This window comes from Schistocerca americana, chromosome 2 (assembly GCF_021461395.2).
Source record: "Schistocerca americana isolate TAMUIC-IGC-003095 chromosome 2, iqSchAmer2.1, whole genome shotgun sequence".
Taxonomy (NCBI): domain Eukaryota; kingdom Metazoa; phylum Arthropoda; class Insecta; order Orthoptera; family Acrididae; genus Schistocerca; species Schistocerca americana.
In genome coordinates, this window is record NC_060120.1 from 182870126 (window position 1) to 182894568 (window position 24443).

The window sequence follows — 24443 nt, forward strand, 5'->3', positions numbered from 1 at the left end:
GAGAAGTATTCCAAATATGTACCGCACTGTTTGTAATGGAACTTTTATAAGCCTGTGTCCTTATTGATTGGACATGGTACTTTCCTTTTCGTGGACGATGGAGGAAATGTGCGTTTTAATAGAGCTAACGTGGTAATTTTACGCGGGCCCGTTGAGTAAACAGTGTGATTTACGAACTAAAAACATCCCTCAACTGCCGCTGGAGTGCGTTGCGATCGCGTGTACTACGTTGGTGCCCCACGTACCGTATGCACAAGTCGCATCGTTCCTCAGCGTTCAGCAGCACGTTGAACTTAGCACGCTCAACGTTAACGTACGACAGCACGGTCCGTGTGCCGACGGCTTAAGGGATATCGTCGGAAGACCTCTCCGACGTCCAGAATGAGATTTTCACTCTGCAGCGGAGTGTGCGCTGATATGAAACTTCCTGGCAGATTAAAACTTGCCTTTCGCGGGCAAGTGCTCTACCAACTGAGCTACCGAAGCACGACTCACGCCCGGTACTCACAGCTTTACTTCTGCCAGTAATGGCTAAGCCATGTCTCCGCAATATCCTTTCTTTCAGGAGTGCTGGTTCTGCTAGATTCGCAGGAGAGCTTCTGTAAAGTTTGGAAGGTAGGAGACGAGGTACTGGCAGAAGTAAAGCTGTGAGTACCGGGCGTGAGTCGTGCTTCGGTAGCTCAGTTGGTAGAGCACTTGCCCGCGAAAGGCAAAGATCCCGAGTTCGAGTCTCGGTCGGGCACACAGTTTTAATCTGCCAGGAAGTTTCTCTCCGACGTCATTCACAAACAGCATTAACCTTCCCTGCATCGACCGACCAAGCGCAACAGGCATAGAGCTCCATCCCATAAACTGACATCCGGCACCTGTACAACACAATGCACGCAGGTCTGCATGCTTGCATTCAACATTCTGGCGATTACACCGGTTATTGAAATGAGCGTTTGGCGTCATTGGCCGTGAGGCTCCTTACAGGGCAGGTCCGGCCGCCTTGGTGAAGGTCTCATTAAATTCGACGCCACACTGGGCGACCTGCGCGCTGGATGGGGATGAAATGATGGTGAAGACAACACAACACCCAGTCCCTGAGCGGAGAAAATCCCTGACCCCGCCGGGAATCGAACCCGGCCCCCTTAGGACTGCAATCCGTCACGCTGACAATTCAGCTATCCTTTTTCTTTTTTTTCCTTTTTCTTTCTTTGTTCCATATAGTTCGTTGCGTTTGGTCTGTGGGGACGTCACAAGACATCCGTACAAATTGATCGTTGGTTCCTTGACTCAGTTTTTTTATTACGGAGAGCACGCAGTCCTCTGACGGAACAAAGTAAGAGCATATGGACTATCAGACCAATTGTGTGATTGGATTGAAGACTTCCTACGTAACAGAACGCAGCATGTCGCTCTCTATGGAGAGAAGCCTTCCGAAGTAAGAGTGATTTCAGGTGTGCCGCAGGGGAATGTCGTAGGACCGTTGCTATTCTCAATATACATAAATGGCCTTGTGGATGACATCGGATGTTCACTGAGGCTTTTTGCGGATGATGCTGTGGTATATCGAGAGGTTTTAACAATGGAAAATTGTACTGAAATGCAGGAGGATCTGCAGCGAATTGACGCATGGTGCAGGGAATGGCAATTGAATCTCAATGTAGACAAGTGTAATGTGCTGCGAATACATAGAAAGAAAGATCCCTTATCATTTAGTTACAATATAGCAGGTCAGCAACTGGAAGCAGTTAATTCCATAAATTATCTGGCAGTACGCATTAGGAGTGATTTAAAATGGAATGATCGTATAAAGTTGATCGTCGGTAAAGCAGATGCCAGACTGAGATTCATTGGAAGAATCCTAAGGAAATTCAATCCGAAAACAAAGGAAGTAGGTTACAGTACGCTTGTTCGCCCACTGCTTGAATACTGCTCATCAGTGTGGGATCCGTACCGGGTAGGGTTGATAGAAGAGATAGAGAAGATCCAACGGAGAGCAGCGCGCTTTGTTACAGGATCATTTAGTAATCGCGAAAGCGTTAGAGAGAGTATAGACAAACTCCAGTGGAAGACTCTGCAGGAGAGACGCTCAGTAGCTCGATACGGGCTTTTGTTAAAGTTTCGAGAAGATACCTTCACCGAGGAGTCAAGCAGTATATTGCTCCCTCCTACGTATATCTCGCGAAGAGACCATGAGGATAAAATCAGAGAGATTAGAGCCCACACAGAAGCATACAGACAATCCTTCTTTCCACGAACAATACGAGACTGGAATAGAAGGGAGAACCGATAGAGGTACTCAAGGTACCCTCCGCCACACAGTGTTAGGTGGCTTGCGGAGTATGGATGTAGATGTAGATGTAGAACACGCTGAGCTACCGTGCCGGCATAACCATTTGCAATGGCTTATCTCGCGCTTAGATTCAACCTGTGATCTTGCAGTGTTAATCACTTACATACGTTACCTAGACAAATGTATTCCAGTAATTTCATTTCTCTACGTTAATTACTTATTTGTCTTGCGTATTTTTCCTTCGGTGTATTAGAAAAAAGCTTCTTGCTGCTTGTACACGACTTGTCTAACAAAGGTCCTGTACCATAATGGCATCTTGGCAGCACAGAAAGAGGATATTTTCGTAGTTCTATCCTCATAGCCCCACGATTTAGAATGCCCCACCCTGCCTAGCGTCTATCGTAGGCACATTTACCAGCATGTAGGGAACTGCTTTTCAGGTTTCCAGTTTCTGCCGGAACGTATGACCAAAAACAAAAAGCAAGCAGACGAGGCCGGTACTAGTTTTGCAGAGCCGTCAGCGCTAAGAAAGCCGTCGCCGTACTTGAGGCGTCTGACAGGCGGCTGGTTTTTGGCGGGATGCAGCCGCTAGCCGCGCCCCGAGGCTGATTCGCAGCCATTGCGGAGGCGAGGTAGGCGCGCACACCTCACCTCGCCACACAGCGCGCGGCACGGCCTAATAGCCGCCACGGCCGCTGCACCAAGGCCGGCGCGAGAGCTTTTGCATGCAAATGCGGCCGCCGCCACCCAGCCCGTCTGGCTACTCCTATCCGCTGCTGCTGCTAACCCTCTGATCTGGCAGCGTCCGCTCAGCTGGACCGCGCCCACGCATCTCGCCGACATTTAGAGCGCTAGCGGCGCAGCGCCGCTGCTCGTGGAGAAAAAAGGAGTCACAACCTTGCAACTTGTTGCATCCAGTTGTTTTCGCACAACCCGCCGCAAGTTATGTACCTAAGGAAAACCAGGCCTAAGCAAAGAAGGGAATGCTGAAATGTAGACGCTCTTTGATAGTATTCATAGAACAACATGAGATACCGTTACAATTACGGTATATTGATGATTTTTACTTATGGACCGTCTGACAGCAACCGAATAAAATACAATTTTAGTGCCGTACGCGTTTCGCCTTTATTTTCTGCAACGCATCATCAATGGCAGGTTGCGTGAACAATTTCTTACACATTAAGCTCCTGTTGCATTTTTGGTCTTGTTCTTCTCCATATGAATACCAATTTGCGGTTGTTTTCCCACATACCACAGCACTATGAACTGAACGCTTGCTTCAATGCAATGTTTTGGTTTCTGTTGCCGAGTGGCAAATGTTTTTACCAAAGATCGAATGTTATTGCCAAACTTTCAAGTGTAATTATTGAAGTATCCGTGATGTGTTCGCGTATGCATTTCTGTGTGCGTTTGTGTGTGTGTGTTTTGGTGTGTTATAATTTTTTTGTGCTGTGTGTGTGTGTGTGTGTGTGTGTGTGTGTGTGTGTGTGTGTGTGTGTGTGTGTGTCCGGATGGTAATTACTGAAGTGTCTGTGATGTGTTCGCGTACGCATTTGTGTGTGCGTTTGTGTATGTGTGTGTGCGTGATAAATGAACAAACACACATCAGCACAGGCTCCCTACTACACTTAATAAAGGAAATGATAACATAAAACAAAAAAACTCTTCCCCACACCATCCGGACACACACACACACACACACACACACACACACACACACACATCACAAAAGAATTATAACACACCAAAACACACACACACACACACACATACATACACAAACGCACACACAAATGCATACGCGAACACATCACAGATACTTCAATAATTACACTCGAAAGTTTGGCAATAACATTCGATCTTTGGTAAAAACATTTGACAGTCGGTAACAGAAACCAAAACATTGCATTGAAACAAGCGTTCAGTTCATAGTGCTGTGGTATGTGGGAAAACAACCACAAATTGGCATTTATAAGAAGAAGAACACCACCAAAAATGCAACTGGAGCGTAATATGTAAAAAATTGTCCACGCAACCTGCCACTGATGATGCGTTGCAGAAAATAAAGGCGAAACGCGTATGGCACTAAAATTGTGTTTTATTCGGTTGCTGTCAGACGGTCCATAAGTAAAAATTATCAATATACCGTAATATTACGCGCAACTGAGGAAGACAGGACCAAAAATGTTGAACCGTTACAATTCTTTCACGGGGGAATGTCTTTTATGTTATAATTAAATTTTCCTCGATAAATTTGAATCTCATCTTTAGATACGATAATGATGGAAGCTGAAGAAATGAATTAAAATTTATGGCATACTCAGGTCTTGATCCCAGGTCTCCTCGCTGACGGGGAGGCATGCTACGCGTTACACCACCACAGCACGGCAATTAATGCAGCTGCATGAACTACACTAGTCAGGTGCCCACCCGAACACAAACTTCAATTCACATCTGCAACTTATTTTCCCCTGATGTGAATCGAAGTTTGTGTTAGAGAGGGCATTGGACTGGGATAGCTGTGCTGCGATGTTAGCTATACGCTGTGGTGGTGTAATATCTAGCATACATGCCTAATAAATAAGAAGACCTTGGTTCAAGTCCCAGTCGACTTTATCGCATAGGACTGCCCACCTCCCCACTCTGCCCTGACTGTCAGCTCGAAGACACCGACGACCATCTTACGTGCCCCCTCAAACGAAACGTATGGCTCCTCATCCAACGAATCGTGGGCTTTTACCTCCGTGCCCCGCCAACGACGGCAACACCAGATTTCTTATTGTTGCCCCAGACTTTTCACTACCCTCTTGCTAAGCACCATACACTCATCTGGTGTCGAGGACAGGCTTTAGGATACCTCTTTCAGAGTGGTCCGCATACAGTCCTTGACTTCTGGTACAAAGTTGTGACCGCGCATAGCACCCTCACCCGAAAACCATCTTACCGACAAACTTTTGCCGGTTATCTCCGCAGCGTCTTTCTTGACCCCCCTCAAAGTTGGGGTGTGCCATGCCTACCCGTCACATGATGCAACACCCTTATCCACGTTCTCATGGATCATATACTGTTTGTTCAATAAAGATTATTGAAAACAAAAAAAGAAGACAGAAAAAAACCTACAGTACAAATTTTAATTCATTTCTTCAGCCTGCATCATTGCCGTAGTTACTTTGTGTGTTCAAAATGAACCCCATTAGCAGCCAATCAACGCCGATACCGTTAAACTGTTGACTGAATTACACTGTTAGTATTGCCGGTGTGATAGCCACAAAGGATGCCTTGATGGTTTCTCGTAGCTCCTTCAGTGTAGCTGGCTTCTGTTGATAGACTTCATTTTTCGAGGTTCCCCATAGGTAGAAGTCGAGAGGTGTAAGGTCTGGAGACTTTGGTGGTTAGTCAACAGCTCCTCTTCGACCTATCCATCGTCCAGGTAGATGGTTATCCAAGTAGGCTATGACATCTAGTGAGGCGGAACGCCATCTTGTTGTAGGTAAAATCTTTTATTCCCAAACACGTCTCGGGTGGCAGGTAAAATCAATGTTTGGAGCATATGAAGATGCACCTCACCACTTAAGGTAGGTTGAAAGAAGAATCGGCCAAGCCAATCAAGCCGCGCGATGGCAGACCACACCACACATTATCACTCGGTACTAATAAAATGTTTGTCCACGTTAAGGTGAGGATTTTCAGGAGCCCAATACGCGCTGCTGTGGCGGCTTACAGTACGATTCAGTTTGAACGGCACCTCATCGAACCATATAACCATCCTCGGGAAGCATGCCTTCAAACCACGCGCAGTACTCCATCCTTGGTTCCGGGTCGTCCTCGTTCATAACGTGCAGCATCTTGGAGTATACACTTTCCACTTTGCAGCCGTCAGAATTCGTCCTACGCTTGATCGGCTTGCCCTGCTTTCACGTGAGGTGACCTAGTAAAATGTTGCGTCACAGCAGCGCAGGAAGCTGGACTTGTTGATGTTTTTGGTCGGCCAGACCTTTCATATTGCACATCCTGAACAGTACCGTCGGCTTCAAGTTTATCCCGGATATGATAAATTGTTGTACGTCTTGGTGGCCGAGTTCCGCACATATTACTGCATCGCCGTTGTACCTCCATCGTGTTTTCCAGTACCACTTCAATGCGGCCTTGCTTTGCTCAAACTGCACTCTTACTTCATTCATTCCTGCACTGCCATCTGCTGGAAAGCGCATATCAAGGTATGTTGAGAAAATACTGGGATACGCTACTGCACAAAATTGCAATTATATGTCATTTTTTCAAAGATATTAACTATCAAAGAGTGTCTACATTTTCCTGGACTCCTCTGCGTATAGAGGTAGATGAACTTGAAGGTAATATTAGAGAAGAGGACGCAGATGAAGATGAGATGGTAGATATGATACTGCGAGAAGAATATGACAGAGCACTGAAAAACCCAACTGCAAACGAGGCATCGGAAATGGATGACATTCCATCCGAACTACTGACAACCTAGGGAGAGACTGCCACGACAACACTCGTCCATCTGGTGTGTAACGTGTATGAGGCAGACGAAATAACCCCACACTTCAAGAAGAATGCAATATTTGTTTTGTAAATACGCTAAGATGCCTTAGAGTAAAACAGAAAAGAAAGGAGAAACGCGTCTGGGAGAAATAAAATAATAAAATACGCTGCAGCAAGAAAAGGCGGTTTTTATTTACAAAACAAATAATTCTGTGTTTGCTGCGGAGGATGGCCTCGCAAACAAACTTGTTAAGAATGTAATAGTTCCAGTTCCAAAGAAAGCAGGTGCCTGGGTTTGAGGCAGGCTCTCCCATTTCATTCGATGCTGAGGTGCTATTCCAATATAATTGGAGAGCCTCCACACTGCTGTTTAAGTCGAGCACAAAATGGGCTGAGGCGTGAGTGGGAATTTGGATTGTGGAGGGAGGCATACTAGTGTGTGCAAAGCCACTGTGAGAGGGTGACGTAGTGGTTAGAGCAGCAGCAGACCTGGCTCCGAATACTGGTCTCGGTTTAAACTTTTATACGTCGCTTCAGTCTGGATACATACATCACATTGCAAGGTGATGTACCATGCTGTTAATCCAGTTGCAAGATGTATGAAATTAGACTACTGGCCATTAAAATTGCTACACCACGAAGATGACGTGCTACAGATGCGAAATTTAACCGACAGGAAGAAGATGGTGTCATATGCGAATGATTAGCTTTTCACAGCACTCACACAAGGTTGGCGCCGGTGGTGACACCTACAACGTGCTGACATGAGAAAAGTTTCCAACCGATTTCTCATACACAAACAGCAGTTGACCGGCGTTGCCAGGTGAAACGTTGTTGTGATGCCTCGTGTAAGGAGGAGAAATGCGTACCATCACGTTTCGGACTTTGATAAGGTCGGATCGTATCCTATCGCGATTGCGGTTTATCGTATCGCGACATTGCTGCTCGCGTTGGTCGAGATCCAATGACCGTTAGCAGAATATGGAATCGGTGGGTTCAGGAGGGTAATTCGAAACGCCGTGCAGGATCCCAACGGCCTCGTGTCACTAGCAGTAGAGATGACAGGGATCTTATCCGCTTGGCTGTAACGGATCGTGCAGCCACGTCTCGATCCCTGAGTCACCACAGGGGGACGTTTGCAAGACAACAACCATCTGCACGAACAGTTCGACGACTTTTACAGCAGCATGTACTATCAGGTCGGAGATCATGGCTGCAGTTACCCTTGACGCTGCATCACAGACAGGAGCGCCTGCGATGGTGTACTCAACGACAAACCTGAGTGCACGAATGGCAGAACGTCATTTTTTCGGATGAATCCAGGTACTGTTTATAGCATCACGATGGTCGCATCATTGTTTGGCGACATCGAGGTGAACGCACATTGGAAGCGTGTATTTGTCATCGCCATACTGGCGTATCACTCGGCGTGATGGTATGTGCTGCCATTGGCTACTCTGAACAGTGGACGAACATTTCAGATGTGTTACGACCCGTGGCTCTGCCCTTCATTCGATCCCTGCAAAACCCTACATTTCAGCAGGATAATGCACGACAGCATGTTGCAGGTCCTGTACGGGGCTTTCTGGATACAGAAAATGCTCGACTGTTGCCCTCGCCAGCACATTCTCCAGATCTCTTACCAACTGAAAACGTCTTGTCAATGATGGCCGAGCAACTGGCTCGTCACAATACGCCAGTGACTACTCTTGATGAACTGCGGTATCGTGTTGAAGCTACATGGGCAGCTGTACCTGTACACGCCATCCAAGCTCTGTTTGACCCAATGCCCAGGCGTATCAAGGCCGTTATTACGGCCAGAGGTGATTGTTCTGGGTGCTGATTTCTCAGGATCTATGCCCTCAAATTGCGTGAAAATGTAATCACATGTCAGTTGTCCAATGAATACCCGTTTATCATCTGCATTTCTTGTTGGTGTAGCAATTTTAATGGCCAGTAGTGCAGTCAGAGACTGGAAAGCGCAACCTGTTCGTGCAATGAAAATCTAATTTCAGAAGAGCCATAAACATGGTTGTCCTTCAGCTTACACGTACACAATGAATAATTTCGCTCAGTACCAAGTATTGCACAATGTTAGTGGCAGTCTAGGGGCCGCTTTAAACCTCCGCGTCCTACGTGTGAGGCGGTCGGCGGCTGCGGGGTCAGCGACTGTCGGCAGCAGACGCCTCGGCGCTCTCGCCTGGGGCGGCCGTCGGCGTCGGCGGCGGCACCGGCACCGGCGTCGGCGTCGCGGCGGCGGCGGGCGTCCTTGCGGGCGGCGCAGCGCGGCCTTGGTCGGCGCTAAATTTGGCACGGCCGCCACGGCTCGCCACAGACAGCCTCCCAGTGCTAGCAGCGCACCACGTGGCCGCCGCACGCCCTCTACCTCTGTCCCCTCTACGTCTATCCCTCTAGACGGGGCACTTCAATATAGAGGCTACTATAGTGCCCCACTGCTGATGCTCGGCGTGATTACCGTTTGCGTCTATACACTGCCAGGGGGACCTACGAAAATGACCACTTAACCGGCTGCAGGTCAGACTGAAGGCAGTTGCTCTCGGTGGCGCAGCGGTTAGCACACTGGACTCTCATTCGGGAGGACGACGGTTCAATCCCGCGTCCGGCCATCCTGAGTTAGGTCTTCCGTTACTTCTCTAAATCGCTCCAGGCAAATGCCGGGATGGCTCGCCTGAAAGGGCACGGCCGACTTCCTTCCCCGTCCTTCCCTAATCCAATAGGCCGATGAACTTGCTGTTTGGTCTCTTCCCCCAAACGACCCAACCCAAACTCTTCCTGTAGCCACGTCAGCCACATCACTGCCAGCTACGATTCGCCAGAAAACGTTGACAACACGGCTCACTTTAGGAGGAGACCGTGCGAACTTCCTCTCACCGATCTTATTCGTATTGTCAAGCTGCGTAGGACACGACTATGACTTCAACACGTTCGTATCTAAATAAAAAATTGAGCTTGAATCTTTGACGCCCACCGGTGACAAAAAGTCGTGGAAAAGATATGAACAAACGCAGATGGCAGGCCGGCCTGGGTGGCCGAGCGGTTCTAGGCGCTGCGGTCTGGAACCGCACGACCGTTACGGTTGCCACAAACAATCCAGAGCTAATAAACTGCATCATGACTGAAGGGATTAGTGATCACAAGGTCGTTGCAGCTAGGCTCAATACCGTTTCTTCCAAATCCACCAGAAACAAACGCTTTAAAAAAGCGGATAAAGTGTCACTAGAAGCTTTCCTAAGAGACAATCTCCATTCCTTCCGAACTAACTATGCAAATGTAGACGAGATGTGGCTCAAATTCAAAGATATAGTAGCAACAGTAATTGAGAGATTCATACCTCATAAATTGGTAAGAGATGGAACTGATCCCCCATGGTACACAAAACAGGTCCGAACGCTGTTGCAGAGGCAACGGAAAAAGCATGCGAATTTCAGGAGAACGCTAAATCCCGAAGATTGGCTAAAATTTACAGACGCGCGAAATTTGGCACGGACTTCAATGCGAGATGCCTTTAATAGGTTCCACAACGAAACATTGTCTCGAAATTTGGTAGGAAATCCGAAGAAATTCTGGTCGTTTGTAAATTACACAAGCGGCAAGACGCAGTCAATACTTTCGCTGCGCAGTGCCGATGGTACTGTTACCGACGACTGTGCCGCTAAAGCGGAGTTTTTGAACGCAGTTTTCCGAAATTCCTTCACCAGGGAAGACGAATGGAATATTCCAGAATTTGAAACACGAACAGCTGCTAGCATGAGTTTTTCAGAAGTAGATACCTTAGGGGTTGCGGAGCAACTCAAATCGCTTGATACGGGCAAGTCTTCAGGTCCAGATTGTATACCGATTAGGTTCCTATCAGATTACGCTGATACAATAGCTCCCTACTTAGCAATCATATACAACCGCTCGCTCACCGATAGATCTGTACCTACAAATTGGAAAATTGCGCAGGTCGCACCAGTGTTTAAGAAGGGTAGTTGGAGTAATCCATCGAATTACAGACCTATATCATTGACGACAGTTTGCAGTAGGGTTTTGGAGCATATACTGTATTCAAACATTATGAATCACCTCGAAGGGAACGATCTATTGATACGTAATCAGCATGGTTCCAGATAACATCGTTCTTGTGCAACGCAGCTAGCTCTTTATACACACGAAGTAATGGCCGCTATTGACAGGGGATCTCAAGTTGTTCCGTATTTCTAGATTTCCGGAAAGCTTTTGACACCGTTCCTCACAAGCGACTTCTAATCAAGCTGCGGGCCTATGGGGTATCGTCTCAGTTGTGTGACTGGATTCGTGATTTCCTGTCAGGAAGGTCGCAGTTCGTAGTAATAGACGACAAATCATCGAGTAAAACTGAAGTGATATCAGGTGTTCCCCAGGGAAGCGTCCTGGGACCTCTGCTGTTCCTGATCTATGTAAATGACCTGGGTGACAATCTGAGCAGTTCTCTTAGGTTGTTCGCAGATGATGCTGTAATTTACCGTCTAGTAAGGTCATCCGAAGACCACTATCAGTTGCAAAGCGATTTAGAAAAGATTGCTGTATGGTGTGGCAGGTGGCAGTTGACGCTAAATAATGAAAAGTGTGAGGTGATCCACATGAGTTCCAAAAGAAATCCGTTGGAATTCGATTACTCGATAAATAGTACAATTCTCAAGGCTGTCAATTCAACTAAGTACCTGGGTGTTAAAATTACGAACAACTTCAGTTGGAAAGACCACATAGATAGTATTGTGGGGAAGGCGAGCCAAAGGTTGCGTTTCATTGTCAGGACACTTAGAAGATGCCAACAAGTCCATTAAAGAGACAGCTTGCACTACACTCGTTCGTCCTCTGTTAGAATATTGCTGCGCGGTGTGGGATCCTTACCAGGTGGGATTGGCGGAGGACATCGAAAGGGTGCAAAAAAGGGCAGCTCGTTTTGTATTATCAAGTAACAGGGGAGAGAGTGTGGCAGATATGATACGCGAGCTGGGATGGAAGTCATTAAAGCAAAGACGTTTTTCGTCGCGGCGAGATCTATTTACGAAATTTCAGTCACCAACTTTCTCTTCCGAATGGGAAAATATTTTGTTGAGCCCAACCTACATAGGTAGGAATGAGCATCAAAATAAAATAAGAGAAATCAGAGCTCTAACAGAAAGGTTTAGGTGTTCGTTTTTCCCGCGCGCTGTTCGGGAGTGGAATGGTAGGGAGATAGTATGATTGTGGTTCGATGAACCCTCTGCCAAGCACTTAAATGTGAATTGCAGGGTAATCATGTAGATGTAGAATCCCGCGTCCGACCATCCTGAGTTAGGTTTCCGTGATTTCGCTAAATCGCTCCAGGCAAATGCCGGGATGGTTCCGCTGAGAGGGCACGGCCGACTTCCTTCCCCGTCCTTCCCTAATCCAATAGGCCGATGACCTTGCTGTTTGGTGTCTTCCCCCAAACGACCCAACCCAAACTCTTCCTGTAGCCACATCAGGCACATCATTGCCAGCTACACTACGCCAGCAAACGTTGACAACGCGGCTCGCTTTACAAGGGGACCGTGCGAACTTCCTCTCACCTATCTTATTCATATTGTCAGGCTATGACTTCAATATACTCGTATCAAAATAAATCGAGCTTGAACCTTTGACGCCCACCGGTCACAAAAAGTCGTGTAATAGTGATATGCACAAATGCAGATGGCGGTAACTTCGTATACACAAGCTATTATAGAGAAACGGACTGGCGGAGCTGTCATTTGGACTCAGGTGATTCACGTGAAAAGGTTTCCGGCGTGATTATGGTCTCGCGACGGGAATTAACAGACTTTGAACTCGGAATGGGAGCTGGAACTAGACACATGTGATGTTCCATTTCGGAAATCGTTGGGGTCTTTAATATTCCGTGATCCACGGTGTCAAGAGTGTGCCAATGTGGTGTGCGTACTGTAAGACCTTCGGTACACACACCATCGGATTATTTGACTTGTCGCTCTAACGAAGTAGGCGAGTGTCAGCAATATGTTTCGTGGTCTTATCGTGGCGTGTTTATCTTCTGCCGTTAGGTCAGACGATAGAAATGCCACTTGCATGCTTAGAGTAGCAGATTGACGGTGACCAACTTTAAACATAACTTGATTAATTTTCACACACATTTATTAAAATAATAACAAGCATAAAATTACTTAACTTGATTCTGGGTGCTATTTACAATTGACAATCTGAAGTTCCTTTGGTCTTGGTACGTTAATCTTATTCTCACATATCTCTGATACTTGACAAAGTGTCTATACATTTATCTTCATGGCTATGTACAGGAATATGATAATCTTATTAGGCGCAGACTGAAACTTAACTATAGACTGGTACAGACTAATGCAGACTCGTACAGACTGGTGCAGACAAATGCAGACTGACTGATCGAAGGTCTGTACACTCGTTATAATACCTCGCGCGTTCAGGTATCACTGCACGAGTGTGATCCGCGAGGAGAAAAGGTTCTACGTTAGCAGCAATCTCATTGGCTGCGTTACACATTAATACGCGGATCGGCGGAAGCAGAATTTGGTCCGTCTCTAAGGCAGCGTCATCTCGTAGTGCGGAGATGGACGAGCGCTGCGCCTGCGCTGTTGTGCTTAGCGGGGCGCGCTCTAGTGGGAAAGTTGTGTACGCACTGACTATGCGGAACTATGTACACAACAGCCGAGAATACCAAATTTCAGGTATTATTCCTCACCACGGACAACGCTTTGGCCGACGGCCTTCACTTAACGACCAACAGCACCGCCATCTGCTCAGAGTTGTCGGCGCTAACAGACAAGCAATAGCCGGCCACTGTGGCCGGGCGGTTCTAGGCGCTTCTGTCCGCTGCCTTGGCGGCCTCCCTTTTATTAAAGGGATTTGAAGCGATTAGTCTTGCACCAGAAGTCACTGTGTTAGCAAGCATTGGCGGTGCTGTACACGGATAGTTCGGAGACGCGATTATGTGGCTCGGTTACTGAATGGTTTGGCACAACCAGTCTCAGAGATTAACTCGTGTAATAAGGCAGCAGAAGAAGTAGAAGAAAAAAAAAACATAGTACTGCTCGCACCAAAGACTTCAAAATATGACATACGAAGGACGGAGAGTAATAGGAGTAGTAACTCTATAAGGGAAGGTCAGTGGAAACGAGAGGAAGGAATTGTAACGTGGGAGAGTGACTGTTCCCGCCCCTCGAGAATCGCGAAATCTGCTTTTTTTCTGTTTTTTGTTCCGTTCCGGTTGGTACCGGCGGAACCACCTGCGGGTGTACCAAAAAGAAGAGCTCGGTTGCGCAGCAGATGTTGGGACGGGTTTGGGACGTGGGAGGTTACGAGCCGTCCGCCGGGCGCAGCGGCGGCAGACACGCCGATCGCAGCCTTCAGCAGAGCTCGGCGCCAAATTTCCACCGCCCGGCCTTGGAGCTCTCACATGCCGTGCGTTCCAACACGCGAACGGTGCTGCCGGCGTCGGGCGGCGAGTGCGGCCGCCTTCGATAAGAGTTCCGAATCCGCATCATACTGTAGGGCCTTCTCGGGGAGGTCGGTTTAAAGGCGTACCACCTGTAGTACGACCACGCTTGTAGGTAAAACACTGCAACGTTCAAACCGACCGTCGAGTTGAGCACAGCTTTACATTTTTACACCGGCGAAATCATTTACACCTACATGACTACTTGAATGTATATAAGCACTCCGTCTTCAGGCCACAAGTGGCCCATCGGGACCATCCGACCGCCGTGTCATCCTCAATAAGGATGCGGATAGGAGGGGCGTGTGGTCAGCACACAGCTCTCCCGGTCGTTATTGTTGTGTTGGCAGAAGAGCCAACACCGTGCTACTAGAGGAGGCCGAAATGCACGCGTTTTAGCTCACGCAGGCTGGCGTGAGGAGGGAAGGACTATACTGACGTGAGGTCTGGAACATGACAAGGAATTAGAATTCAGAAAGCGGACGTAGCTAGTTTGATACTTCACTTAAATCCATTAATGATGAACGTCGCTCTTGACGGTACATGAGTCACAATATTATCTGTTCAGAAGACATAGTAACTGAATATGGCGCCTTGCTGGCAAATGACGTAGCTGAAGGCTATACTTAACTGTCGTCTCTGCAAATGAGAGCGTATGCAGTCAGTGAACCATCGCTAGCAAAGTCGGCTGTACAACTGGGGCGAGTGCTAGGGAGTCTCTCTTGACTAGACCTGCCGTGTGGCGGCGCTCGGTCTGCAATCACTGACAGTGGCGACACGCGGGTCCGACGTATACTAACGGACCGCGGCCGATTTAAAGGCTACCACATGGCAAGTGTGGTGTCTGGCGGTGACACCACGGTTATGATGGTTTTCTTTGACCGGAGCCGCTACTATTCGGTCGAGTAGCTCCTCAATTGGCATCACGAGGCTGAGTGCACCCCGAAAAATGGCAACAGCACATGGCGGCTGGATGGTCACCCATCCAAGTGCCAGCCACGCCCGCCTGCGCTTAACTTCGGTAATCTCACGGGAACCGGTGTATCCACTGCGGCAAGGCCTATGCCACTGAATGTATATACAAAGGGTAAAATATTGTAAGAAAATTTTATATTGAACGAGAGATGGTCAAATGCAGTATCGATTGTGTAGTAGCGTCGCTGCTCAACGGCGATTGCTGTTGGCAAAACACCGCAATGTTCAAACCGACTGTTGAGACGGGCGCAGCTTTACATTTTTACACCGGTGAAATCATTTACACCTACATAACTACTTGAATGTACGAGTATATACAATGGTTAAAATTTTGTAAGAAAATTTTGTATTGAACCAGAGATGGCCAAATGTAGTACCGATTGTGTAGTAGCGTCGCTGGTCAATAGCGATCACTGGAAGTAACCAAGGAGATATGTGGCCACTAATGGTGGGGATTGGTGCGTCTGTGCTTAACTGTCATCTTTCTCGGCCGTGACGCGTGAGAAGTGGACGTAAGAACTTGAATAAGACGTAAACCATCTTTACCCTGTATGGCTGTGGGACCTTGGCTGTTCAGTATAAAATGTCAAATCAAAACACATTCATCCGTCTGCAATTCCAGTTTTATTTTTGCTACCATTTTCAGCGTGACAGTACTCCATTTTCAGGCCCCCTGACCACCGTGTGGGAAGAACCTCACCTGTTGTACAACCAAAATATAGGCAGCGTACAGTCACTTGTACCCGTAGACTTTTTTTTACAAAGCAGTCCCTTCAACCATCACTTTGTTGAAAAGCCACAAATATCAGTGACTATATGCTGGCCCCTATTTTGATTTACTAGGGGTGGGATTGTTCTTACTCGTCGGTCAGGGGGCGTGAAGATGATGTAGTGTAACGCTGCAACTGGTAGCAGAAATAAAATAAAACTGAAGATTTAGAGGCTTGTAATGTTATGTGAGCCTCACTGCCCCTTTTTTTAAACTAATTTGTGCCTGATTTTATTCTGAGATGCCCAGTAATGTATGTAAATACCGTAAATATAAATTTAATTCAAAAAGTACTTGAAGTAAAGTGAAGCGCAGCTGGACAGCAACAAACTCTTTAGCGTGCAATCCCCGCAACGATAGTAGTTGTGAATCTTTGAGTATGGACTCTAAACAAAAGACAATTGATTCATTAAAAAAAAGAGGACTGTTAATCTGTATCTTGTGGAAAGAGGACGTGTTGCTAGGACTGGATTGGATTGTTTGGGGGAAGAGACCAAACAGCGAGGTCATCGGTCTCATCGGATTAGGGAAGGATGGGGAAGGAAGTCGGCCGTGCCCTGTCAAAGGAACCATCCCAGCATTTGCCTGGAGCGATTTAGGGAAATCACGGAAAACCTAAACCAGGACGGCCGGACGCGGGATTGAACCGTCGTCCTCCCGAATGCGAGTCCAGTGTGCTACCACTGCGCCAACTCGCTCGGTTGACGTGTTGCTAGGGCGTCGCTCAGAACGTATTATTACATGTAATGAAAATTGCTGTTTCAGTGATAAAACTGAGTAAAGTAGGTGTAATAGTTGCCAAACATTTACGTGCACAAATTTTCTGGAAGTGAAGAATAGAAATATCTTGCTTTTAGAAAAGGAGGTGAACTTCATTGTCGTCGCCAGCTATCAATCGTCAGAACTGTAAGTGTACAAAGTTCACTAAAATACAGGGAAGGAAATGAATTCTCTATAGTTTTCATTCAATACGTAACAATCTCTCATAATTTCTTAATTGCAGTAACTGGATTACGTTCTTGTATAATAGTATGGTGCTGAAGTCCACTGACCAATTTTGATGCAGCAGGACGTGTAGTTTGAAGGAAGTTTGTGTGCTAAGCAATCTCCTTTTCTCACGAAAAGCAGATTGCTGTTTGATCTTATTTACTTACAACAGTGGTCCCTTAGGTATGAAAAGCTAAGAAAACTTGGGCCCAAAGCTATCCGCAGTAGGGCCAAGTAACTAACAGAGTCGTATTTTAAACCTTAAAGAACAATAACTTCCTCCAAATTGTAATACGTCGCCAACTGGTGCAGAAGCTGATCATTCAAGGAGGCAGCAACCAAAATTCAGGTACCAGTTACGACTTAAAGTAAAAATATCAATCAAAAATCAACCTCTCTCTTTCTCTCTCTCTCTCTCTCTCTCTCTCTCTCTCTCCAAACACATATACAGGGTGTTACAAAAAGGTACGGCCAAACTTTCAGGAAACATTCCTCACACACAAATAAAGAAAATATGTTATGTGGACATGTGTCCGGAAACGCTTACTTTCCATGTTAGAGCTCATTTTATTACTTCTTTTCAAATCGCATAAATCATGGAATGGAAACACACAGCAACAGAACGTACCAGCTTGACTTCAAACACTTTGTTACAGGAAATGTTCAAAATGTCCTCCGTTAGCGAGGATACATGCATCCACCCTCCGTCGCATGGAATCCCTGAAGCGCTGATGCAGCCCTGGAGAATGGCGTATTGTATCACAGCCGTCCACAATACGAGCACGAAGAGGCTCTACATTTGGTACCGGGGTTGCGTAGACAAGAGCTTTCAAATGCCCCCATAAATGAAAGTCAAGAGGGTTGAGGTCAGGAGAGCGTGGAGACCATGGAATTGGCCCGCCTCTACCAATCCATCGGTCACCGAATCTGTTGTTGAGAAGCGTACGAACACTTCGACTGAAATGTGCAGGAACTCCATCGTGCATGAACCACATGTTGTGCGTACTTGTAAAGGCACATGTTCTAGCAGCACAGGTAGAGTATCCCGTATGAAATCATGATAACATGCTCCATTGAGCGTAGGTGGAAGAACATGGGGCCCAATCAAGACATCACCAACAATGCCTGCCCAAACGTTCACAGAAAATCTGTGTTGATGACGTGATTGCACAATTGCGTGCGGATTCTCTTCAGCCCACACATGTTGATTGTGAAAATTTACAATTTGATCACGTTGGAATGAAGCCTCATCCGTAAAGAGAACATTTGCACTGAAATGAGGATTGACACATTGTTGGATGAACCATTCGCAGAAGTGTACCCGTGGAGGCCAATCAGCTGCCTGCACACGCTGTACATGGTACGGAAACAACTGGTTCTCCCGTAGCACTCTCCATACAGTGACGTGGTCAACGTTACCTTGTACAGCAGCAACTTCTCTGACGCTGACATTAGGGTTATCGTCAACTGCACGAAGAATAGCCTCGTCCATTGCAGGTGTCCTCGTCGTTCTAGGTCTTCCCCAGTCGCGAGTGATAGGCTGGAATGTTCCGTGCTCCCTAAGACGGCGATCAATTGCTTCGAACGTCTTCCTGTCGGGACACCTTCGTTCTGGAGATCTGTCTCGATACAAACGTACCGCGCCACGGCTATTGCCCCGTGCTAATCCATACATCAAATGGGCATCTGCCAACTCCGCATTTGTAAACATTGCACTGACTGCAAAACCACGTTCGTGATGAACACTAACCTGTTGATGCTACGTACTGATGTGCTTGATGCTAGTACTGTAGAGCAATGAGTCGCATGTCAACACAAGCACCGAAGTCAACATTACATTCCATCAATTGGGCCAACTGGCGGTGCATCGAGGAAGTACAGTACATACTGACGAAACTAAAATGAGCTCTAACATGGAAATTAAGCGTTTCCACATAACATCTATTCTTTATTTGTGTGTGAGGAATGTTTCCTGAAAGTTTAGCCGTATCTTTTTGTAACACCCTGTATAAATATTCATATTATGAAGATAAGTCATTGTATAGGCTTAAGGTGCTTTAACTAGACATTTTAGACATAATTAAGTTCAGCTACAGAAGTGCGACATCTCGACCGCATAACTCAGGTAACTGAGCCGTTCCTTCACTTGCCTCAACATGGTGGACCAAAACGATTTGTTGGCAGATTGCAAGTATGGGGAGATGACACGCAGGAACAACACGGATGCGGAAGATTGATGATGACGTTCTTAATTAGATGGAATCGGTGTTTACAGCAGGGTACAGCTGGAATGTTGCTGGAGTGTTGCGCCACCTTCGGGTTTTGGTGATGTGAGGTGCCAGCAAGAGCACAGCGATGTCAAGAACGCCAGGGAGCCAAGGCGGCTGGTCATGTCCGTGCCAACAGCGGGGCCTCGGGTGTGGCAGGCATTCCAGGGACGCACTCCAGGGCGCTTCCAGCGAGAAGGGGACACGACAAACTCCAGCCAACAGTGTGCGGAAAGATTCCAATCCTGCAGCCACATAAGGGAGAGACTTGGAAGCCAAGGAGCGCTAACAGGTCCACTCGACTCCGTTACAGGAGGCACGAAGAGGTGACTAACGTCACGTCAGCTACGGAAAGACTCAGCAGGTCATCTGGTGAAGGCCATCCACACGGAAGCTATGTGGGCAGCCGTAGGAATACTCTCCAAGTACGAGTTTTGTCAGAAAAGAAATGATACTGCCCCCCATACCAACAGTCTGACACGCCATAATTTGACACACCATAATAGGAAGCAAATATTTTTCGAACTCGAACTGTCCCCTTTTTACCGTGAAACGTCTCATCAAAATCGCCCAAGCGGCGGTAGTTGACGAGAAGTTTACCACAAACGACTGCTGCCCTGGCCAGCACATTCTCCAGATCTCTCACCAACTGAAAACCTCTGGTCAATGGTGGCCGAGCAACTGGCTCGTCACAATACGCCAGTCACTACTCTTGATGAACTGTGGTATCGTGTTGAAGCTGCATGGGCAGCTGTACCTGTACACGCCATCCAAGCTCTGTTTGACTCAATGCCCAGGCGTATCAAGGCCGTTATTACGGCCAGAGTGGTTGTTCTGGGTACAGATTTCTCAGGATCTATGCACCCAAATTGCGTGAAAACGTAATCACATGTCAGTTCTAGTATAATATATTTGTCCAATGGATACCCGTTTATCATCTGCATTTCTTCTTGGTGTAGCAATTTTAATGGCCAGTAGTGTACATGTCGTACCACTATTGAAAGATGGAGTTGTGTTTTGACCTAGGAGGGCAGGCAGTAGAATATGTGTAAAACTTCACAACAAAATTTATTTTTTAGTCACTGTCTTCGTTCATTAGATACACACTGTGTTAAACCAAGGAAAATATCTAGCATCCTCGCCCTGCCGCACAGCCCTGCTAGTGCTGTGTGAGTTTATTCCAGGACACGGGAAGAGAGGCCCGCTGCTGCCTAGCGCCTCCCCAAACGGGCAACAGGCAGCCGCCTCGTCTGCGCTGATGGGGCGCTGAGACTGGTGCATTCCGCGCAGTCAGGCGGAAGCGCCGTGCGCCAGGCCGAACCCACCCTGGGCACTCCGTGTTTACACACAAACCACCTGCGCCGCTTCCGGAGACGCGGCTGTCCTCATTACGAGCCGCGCACTTCCCTCTCCAGGAAGTGAATCTGCACGTCGGGCGCTGCCAATTAAACGAGTTGCGCCCGTCTCACGGACCAGTTCATAGCATTAGCTCGCCACTAGCTCTTCTCCGGATCTCATAACCGCTACACAGGGTCTGAATCTCTGCTATAATATAGGCATATACAGGGTGAAAATGACCTCCATCGACAAAATTTCGGAGGTTGCTCAGGGATATTAACGCAGAATTTTTGTATGAGGGGCCCCGTGTCCTCCGGTGGTTCATTACGGAGTAATTGCGTTTAAATGTTTTCAGACGACTTACGGAAATTCAGCCAGCGACCGCCGATATTTCGGCGGGAGCACACCACGACATTTTCAAGGCAAATTGCACCGGACAGGCAAGTTTAAAACCTCGGTCCTCGGACTATTGCAAGAAAGATAACACACACAGTGAACACTAGTGCCACCAAAGATGACCAAAGTCAGAGATATCGATAGTGAGACTACGAACTAGCAGGTGAGGCTGTCCCTCTGTTTCTTTGACAAGGGAGACAGCAGGATTCCAAACAGTGTTTAAACAAAAGCTTCCGTCCCTGTTTACAAGGTTGCTAGCTAATTTAATCTCAGCTGCCTCCTTAATAACACTGTCCCAATAGCTGGACGTGCATGCCAATATCTCGCTGTTGTTGTATAACATAGGGTGACCGGTATCCAATCAATGTTCGGGAATAGCAGATCTACTTGGCTGCTGTAATTGAGTGTGCCGTTTATGCTCACAAGGGAACCTCCCCATCGCACCCCCCTCAGATTTAGTTATAAGTTGGCACAGTGGATAGACCTTGAAAAACTGAACACAGATCAATCGAGAAAACAGGAAGAAGTTGTGTGGAACTATGAAAAAAGTAAGCAAAATATACAAACTGAGTAGTCCATGTGCAAGATAAGCAACATCAAGGTTAGTGGGAGCTCAGGAGCGTCGTGGTCCCGTGGTTAGCGTGAGCAGCTGCGAAACCGGAGGTCCTTGGTTCAAGTCTTCCCTCGACTGTAAATTTTAATTTTTTTGTTTTCAGACAATTATTATCTGTCCGTCTATCCGTCCGATGCGATCACTTTTTTGGGAGTGATAATCACATCCACAAGAAAACCTAAATCGGGCAAGGTAGAAGAATCTTTTTACCCATTCGCCAAGTGTACAAGTTAGGTGGGTCGACAACATATTCCTTTCACTTGACGGACATGTCGTCACCAGTGTCGTATAGAATATATCAGACGTGTTTCCCTGTGGAGGAATCGGTGAACCTATGACCTTGTGATCAAATGTTTTCGGTTCCCATTGTCGAGGCACGTCCTTTCGTCTACTAATTGCACGGTTTTGCGGTGCGGTCCACTCGAGGGAAGGCTTGAACCAAGGACCTCTCGTTCCGCAGCTGCTCATGCTAACCACGGGACCACGGCACTCCTGAGCTCACATTATCCTTGATGTTCCATGTGTTACGCATGGACTACTCAGTTTGTATATTTTGCTTATTTTTTTCATAGTTCCACACAACTTCTTCCTGTTTTCTCGATTGATATGTGTTCAGTTTTTCAAGGCCTATCCACTGCGCCAACTTCTAACTAAATCTGAGGGGGGTGCGATGGGGAGGTTCCCTTGTCAGTACAACGGTCCTCCGCGGTTCTGATAGTTTGACCAATATATGCCATGCCACAGCTACAAGGAATGCGATATACGCCCGCCTTACACAACCCAAGATCATCCTTAACGGAGCCCAACAGCACTCTGATTTTAGATAGAGGTCGGAAAACACATTTCACATCGTATTTCCGTAAAAAACGACTGATCTTGTTGGAAATGCTTCCTGCGTAAGGCAAAAAGGCAGTAGACTTAGGTGTCGACTCAGTATTATCATCAGTTACCCGATGCACAGTTGGTCGAGAGCGCAACGCACGTTCAATCTGACTGTCACTATAACCATTTCGACGAAACGTATTGGCAAAGTCTCAGTGTCCAAAATGACATGTGCCCTGTGTACCAACGTACGAAGAACCCTTTCACGGCCGGCCGGGGTGGCCTAGCGGCTCTAGGCGCTACAGTCTGGAACCGCGCGACCGCTACGATCGCAGGTTCGAATCCTGCCTCGGGCATGGGTGTGTGTGATGTCCCTAGGTTAGTTAGGTTTAATTAGTTCCAAGTTCTAGGCGACTGATGACCTCAGAAGTTAAGTCGCATAGTGATCAGAGTCATTTGAACCATTTTTTTTAAACAATACTGGATATGAAATAAGGGAAAGATGAAAGACGAATATAGTTCGCAGTAACGAATTTCTTAAGTAAAGTTAAAGGGTTGCGCTCAGGTATCAAAGACAAAATATTATTATGAGGTCATGCGAAAAGTTTAGTGAACGGTCTCAGAAAATAACGGAAACAGGACTTGCAAACAAAATACTTTTCTGGCCTTCAAAGTGATCAACATTAACTGCAGCACACTTCTGAAATCGGTCATAAAGCTGTTGGAAACTGCCAGCAAGCGCTTCTTGCGGAATCGCTCGAAGCACCGTGGTCACGCGCTGTTGGGTATCCGCGACGTCTGCGAGTTGTCGAGAACAATAGTGCTTACACTGCTTCAACTTTTCTGCTCTCACTTCCAAAGGCAGCAACCGATCATACGCAAACATCCATCGCACTCCTCCCATGTTTTCTGGGATTGTGCGTGTTGACCCCATCACGGTTCACCCTCGACATCGTCCTATACGTCTACAAAAATTTTAAACCGCTCAGACACGCACTTTTTACTCACCGCTTCAACATCGTACACTTGCACAAACATTCCACGAGTCTCCTTCGCCGTTTCCACTAATCTGATGGAAACTTCGTGTTAACGCGAAACCTCTGACTTGTTCATTAAACGCCTCTTCTATTCCAGAGATGACTAGACTCATTTCCAATACTGGCGAGGTTTTAGACGACGTCCCAGTTTTTGCCAGCTGCAAGCAGCTCCACGAAACTTGTTTTGACATTTAGCCCTTTTGATCAGTCAGCCCGAGGAACAGAAATGGTCATTTCCTCAAAAATGGTTCAAATGGCTCTGAGCACTATGGGACTTAACATCTATGGTCATCAGTCCCCTAGAACTTAGAACTACTTAAACCTAACTAACCTAATGACATCACACACATCCATGCCCGAGGCAGGATTCGAACCTGCGACCGTAGCGGTTCCAGACTGAAGCGCCTAGAACCGCACGGCCACACCGGCCGGCGGTCATTTCCTGCTCCTGCTAATGGCAAAAAGCAGCTTCCTGCCAAGGATCTTCAAAGTTTATTTTCAACATGTGATGGAAAACATCTGTGATCATGGAAAAACAACTCGCCCTTGATCTAGCATAGTAAGCCCCAACCACAATACAGTACAAGGACTACTGGCTGGACAAAACTCCTTTCTGCTACGTTCTGGAAACAAGCCTTGGTGTCAACAATAGACACAGGAATGAATCCACACCGTGTGGCCAGACATAAGGCACTGACAAGCCAAAACAATATTACTACCTTTTTAACAGCTTATTGGTCCACCTCTGATAAGCAATACTGTAGCGTTTCTGCGGGGCATGAATTCCATATGGCCTTGGCAGGAATCTGCGGGTATTCGGCATCAGCTGTCTGCTTATTGATCACACAATTCCTGTAGATTACGGCCCGGTGATTTGACATCGCGAAGATAGCTCCCGATAGTGTCCTAGATGTGTTCGAGTTTAGTTCCGGCGAATTTGGTGGACAGGACATAACCGTGAGT